Source organism: Alligator sinensis, unplaced genomic scaffold, assembly GCF_000455745.1.
Source record: "Alligator sinensis unplaced genomic scaffold, ASM45574v1 scaffold1075_1, whole genome shotgun sequence".
In the NCBI taxonomy this organism is placed as follows: Eukaryota; Metazoa; Chordata; order Crocodylia; family Alligatoridae; genus Alligator; species Alligator sinensis.
Genome location: NW_005842277.1, coordinates 308868 through 314867, shown reverse-complemented (window position 1 = coordinate 314867; position 6000 = coordinate 308868).

The window sequence follows — 6000 nt, the reverse complement described above, 5'->3', positions numbered from 1 at the left end:
TCCCCCCCCTGCCACTGTTCAGATCATCTCCACTATTGTCTGTGCCACCCACCCCTGCGTCTACTGACTGCCCTGCGGCCCAGGCTGGATTCAGTCTGAAATAAGCCCACAGTCCAGATCTGGTCCAAGGCATGGGGTGAATTTGGCTTCCCTTATGTACAAATATTGAGAAGCACAAAGCATCCAGTATCTCCCACGAGAAGAATGAACTGTGTTAGCCCCAGCCAGTGAAGGACTGCTATAGCTTCTCTGGGCTTTAATTTTACTAGGGTTTTGTAGTAGGATTTGTGCTATCAGTAATTAATAGAAAACAAGGCTGATTCTAGCTGGTGAACTTTGCAGCCAAACTCACATATACTCAGATGAAACCAGGACCTTAATTCTGTAGGACAGTCCACAGTTCAGCTTTCCCTGACACAGCAGCCTGGACATTTAGCTTTCTTCAAATTGAAAGAAATGGGAGAATTTAGGTTTACTGGGTTAGATGTGAATAGGAAAAAAATAAATACAGGGCCTGTTGTCTGCTCTCCTCACTTTCCCAGTTTTTCACTGTGCCAACAGCTTTTGCAATCCAACATTTGAAAAGTTGTCAAGGGCAGCTGAAGAGAGAATAACAACAACAACAACAATAAAAGCTTGTATCATCTAGAAATGAGAATATGCAGTTTGGGATTATTAGCACATCAAGAGAATGTTACATAGTTTCATAGATTTCTCTATAGAAATTACAATTTTAAATGTCAACATGAGTTCTGGTGTTAACATGCTACTAGAATGACTGGGGCAGTTTGTACCTTTTTTTCTAGCTATTGTTGCTACACTGGTTCACATTATTTAATGTTTTGCAAAGAAAGTTTACAAAATGGAATAACTTTCATCAGCATAGTTCATAGCTCTGGAATGTACAAGTCCCTGCACATTGAGTAAAGTGGACTGTTTCCTAAGAGCTGCCATCAACCTTTTTGAGTAATGTACTTTAAAAAACCCAGGCTACAAGGCCTAGGACATGTATAATAACAACTTCAACAAAAATTAAAAGCTGATTCTTATCATAACTGTATTGATAAGACACTAGTCATACTGAATTTACCTGTGTAATAAAGTTAACTTGGTTGCCAAGATCTTAATTACCAAGCAAATAAAAAAAAATCTTTAAGAATGTTTACATTGTTTCATAATTCAGAGCTTTATCTGCAGATCCTGATCCTGTCTTTTTATTGCTTATTCTGTGAAACAACCTGCTTCAGAGCAAAGTTAATATTTTTATACATATACAGCAATTATACATGGACTTAATGTATATTATAAAATACTGCTTAGAAAAAAAGCATCTTGCAGACATAATTGATATCTAAATGCTGTCACCTAATGCCATTGTTAGAACTTGCTATTTGTTCTGCATAACCCAGACCAGGCTCTTATCCTGCTTCACTCTTCTACATTAGTATAGGAAATCCTGATATAACCTCCTTACTGCTTTTTGCAACGTTATTCCTAATTTTGAGCTGGTTTGGTAAATACTTCTATACATGAATAAGTGTATGCAGGTTCAGGGTCTTGTGCCACTGTAACTGAAAAGAAAACCACTTCTAATGTATATTGCCAGAATTAAGGCTGTAGTTTAATAATTTCTCCAAAATTAATACAAAGACAATACAGTTCTTGCTTTTTGCCCACCATGTTAATGCTCCTGAGGGCTTTCTAAATCCATGAAATAGTGTGTGCACATAATTTATCAGTCTGTGGTGCCAATATGCTTATCATTTTTTTTTTCTATTTTAGTAAGCCCAAAGCACTGTGGTTATTTGGATCAAAATACACAAAACAACAAAGCAAAAGCAATGATGTCAAAAACATGCTTCTTAATCAAGTACCTAGAGATTATTCAAAAGGAACAAACATGTATAAGTCCCAGCTTTTCTCCCTAATAGATAAAAAAATGAGGTGAGGGACCACCTCATAACTCAAGCTTCCAAGCCTCTTTCCATATCTAGGATGTCTTAGAGGGAAGTCTCACTGCATTTACAGTGAGGGAAAGAAGATCATTAGTTTTGATTATGGTAAAATCCAGGCAGAGATTTCAAGCTGTGTCATACATTTTTTTTAAATGTGCATAACTCCAGTGTTTTCAGTAATTAAACTGGGGTAAGTGAAAAAGAGAAATGGACTTATGGTGCCCTGCTCTCAAAAGCTCTCAAAAGTTCAATATAGAGGAATGGGTGTAGCTTGAAAAAGCAGTTCCTGCCACAGAGTAAAGTAGTAATACTTCACAAATCTGATGAACCTAGTATTTTATTGATTCTTCAGCATTTTGGAAATAAAAACCAAATGCTTTTTGCTGTTTCATTGGTGACCTGTCTCTACTTGGCCCAGTCTGTTACTGGTTTCACTTTTTATCTTAAAATGTATGCTGTGATAAATATAAAAGTAAGAGGGTAGATGCTGGGGAGGGGTTAAAAAGAGAAAGTTAGAACCTACTCAGAACAAGAGAAGCTTAAAAGCAGATGGGCTCAATATGCAAGACCTACACATAGTTAAGCAAAGGAAGCCCAACCAGGTCTGCAGAAGTGATTCAGAGAGCAGGGTACAAGTACATTCACTGGATGGAAAATTAGGAAATATTTATGGTCAGGGAACAGATGTATTTAAGGGCAAGAGGCCTGGCAGTTTCATGGCTTCCTTCACATGAATTAAATCACTTCCTGACCAATCTGCCTGTGATGAGAGAGGCTGATAACCACTAAATATTTCAAATCTTTCTCATCCTCCTGCTTAGATTCACTTTTGCAGTAGTCCTGCTGAAATTCTGCTTTCAAAGCAATCACCTAGTTCAAACTAGGTTGAGGATGGCAGGAAGAATGAAGAAGGAAGCATCACAAGTACTTAACATAAAGTGAACAAACAGTTCATGCTATTCATGCTACCAGCTACATTCTTGCCCTAGAGGATTTTCTGATGTTGGGGAAAGAGCATGGTAGGGTGAGGAAATGCTAGGCATTTTGGTAATTTTTGCTGAAGGCAATAAAAGCCCAGTTCCCTTGGACTCCCTGTAGGAGGTAGATACAGAAGTGACTGGCCTAGGGAATTGATTACTGGACAGCTTGATTGTCTAAGTTTGCTTTTTTTGGTCTCGTATGTCCATAAATAAATATTCTTAATGGAACAAACCTCCACCTGGAGTAGACATGTTCTACCAAACTAAGAATGAGCTCTATTAGAGGTAAAAGTGCTTTTCAGAGTCTGGATTTTCAGACTGCTGTGCTGTCAAATTGAAAGCATTTTTCCTTTAGAAGGGACACAATTTCTCCTGTAAAGCAAAGTGTGTTTACTTCTGTCACCTACTTTGCAGTTAGTCACAAAGAATTTTTCTTCTTAAATCCCATCTTTGTTGTCATCTACCACATGCTAAATCAATCAAACCTACAAGAATTCAGCTTTCAGGACACCACTGAAGGCAGCTACACATCATTACTATCAATCTGACTGACAAGATGCCCAATCACCCTTACATATAATGTCAGATGCCAATGGAATCCAAAAATTCAGACCTATTTCTATCTCACATAAAGAAAAGATGATTTCATGATTAACAGCAATCATGGAAAAACTGACATTTGCATGAATGGGATCATTACTGTACTATGGGATCTAAAGCAGAGGGGAAATTTGTTTGCTCCTCTCTACTACCCTGTACCATTGAACCCAAACCCTGTTACTCAGGCACAATGGTGCAGGAGGAGAGGGGCCTGTGAAAGGGAGACAGAGGCCAGCTATGTGGGTCTGCAGCCATGGGCGTGTAGGGTGGCCCTTAATAAAGAGATAAAAAGACCAGTGTGTGGCTGGGGAAGGCACATGACAGAGAGGGGGCAGGGCTTCCAGGCATATAAACCCAAGCCCTGACCAGAGCAGGCAGTCAGACTCTGTAGGCTGCAAGGGGAGAAGCTCCCTTCAAGGAAGCTTACTGTGGGAAGCAGTGCCCAGGGATACCCACCCTACTCACAAGGGGCACAGTGTACCTTGCCTTAGGAATTATAATTGTCATAGGATATTGATGGAGAACGGGGACAAATTTTGTGGAAGCTGTTTGATTATATTTCAGTTGCATTCATATTTATGTTTATTTATATTAGTTGAGAACTGGAGGACTGGGAGTGGCTGTAGAGGCAGAGGAGGCCACAAGTGGGGTACTTGGCAGGCACCCTCCACTATGGTCTGAGACAGAAGTTTCATAAGCCAGTCTGACCCAAACCAGTTAAGTCTGATACTACATTCAACCAAGTTTATCTTAATCCAGTTCCAGCCATTTTGAAACTGGTTTTTGTGCACTGGACTTACATTATGCTACACATTTAAACCATTTTCTGAATACTTAAACCAGTATATGTAACTTCTGTCCCTAGCCTATTAGGCTGAGGCCTGAAAAGCCTGGATCCAAGTCAGAGGACCTGGGCTGAGGGGCCTCAGCTAGAGGGAAAATGGGCTAAAGCCAAACAGGCTGAAGCCCGGACAAGGGTTGGAGTTTGAGGGGCCCAGTGCTAGCTTGGGACAGAAAGAGACTTTGATTGTCGGGGTCTGAGCTCCAAGCCAAGCAGGCCAGGGTGAGCCCATGGAGTAACAAAAAGAACTTGGAAGAGCACCTAGAGTTTGCCAGCTTCTAAGGGTTGCCTCCCTTCTTCATTAACATCATCAAGGTGTTGCAGGTGAGACATCAGGGAAAGACCCTGAGAAATGGGAGTGAAGGCTGAGCAGGCCTAAGGCAGTCATCAAGGGTGTGCCATGGCAACCCTAGGGCACATTAAGCCGCACCACCCTATATGTATTGAAGGAATGTGTGGGTGCCACCTTTCATAATTAATAAAGCCAAAAATACCAGATCTTGGCTCCATCCCCACAACTGGGGAAGAATGAGCCTTGCAATATTCTCTGCAGAACAGATTTAGGTTTATTTGGAGGTGAAAAAATGGCTTTTAGATCTGGTGCTGGTTCCCTCTCTTATACTGAAGGAATTCCACTGCATGCAAAGACCAGTCTGTCAGAAAGGCAGATCCCTGTTAATTTAGAGATCAAGTTAAACTTTGCCCAAAACTAAATGTAGCAGCAATGCAGATCAGAGAGTAGTATTACCACTTGCTCCCAGACAGAGATAATGCTTAAAGATGTGCAGATTCCTTTGGCACCCAGGTAAAACAATGCTTCAGTAATCTAATCTTGGCAGCACAAAAGGCATGGGTAATAATAAGACAACCAAACCAAAGAAACTATTGCTGAAGCTAGGTTTTTTATTTATTTATTAACTATTATTAGGAAACATAGTCATGGCCAATTGTGTCACACACTATACAAACACAAAACAAAACTGCTGCTTGCAGACATAAGCAAAACAGTTATAGTTCCATCTTCAAAGAGATTATAATCTAAACATAAGATAGAGACAAGTGATGGATGCAGATAAATAGGACAGAGCGAGGAAACTACTGGATAGCATAATAGGAAGGGAGCTCAGCACATAAGCAGTTTAAGTATTGTTGAGTTCTTGTTAGGCATCATAGTAAAGGAGAATTTTAAGGAGGACAATAAGGGAGCTGCAAGCTTTTTCTAAGTGGCAGTGTCAGGGTCAGAGAAAGCCCATGAAGTTTTTTGTTTTGTTTTTTTTGCAAGTGGGCAATGAAGTCTGGGCTCATAGGGTAATCAGAAACAGGATTTACTATATTGATACTGAATGAGAGATTATAGGTAAGTTGGGGAAAGGTTGTGCAGCATTTTGAAAATGAAGACAAGCATTCTCTTTGACTTGATGGTAGGGGCAAGTAAAGGGATGAAAGAGGGACAGCAAAGGCAAAGCAAACTCTGTCAGCTCTCAGCATTCATTCTCAAGGCCAGGCTCTTTTATTTGTATTGGAAATAACAGGGGCAAAATCATCTCCTATCTCATGGCACAGTGGGCAATCTACACATGCAAATGCTGTAGGATGGGTTTATTTTAAAGTAAACTAGTCAAAG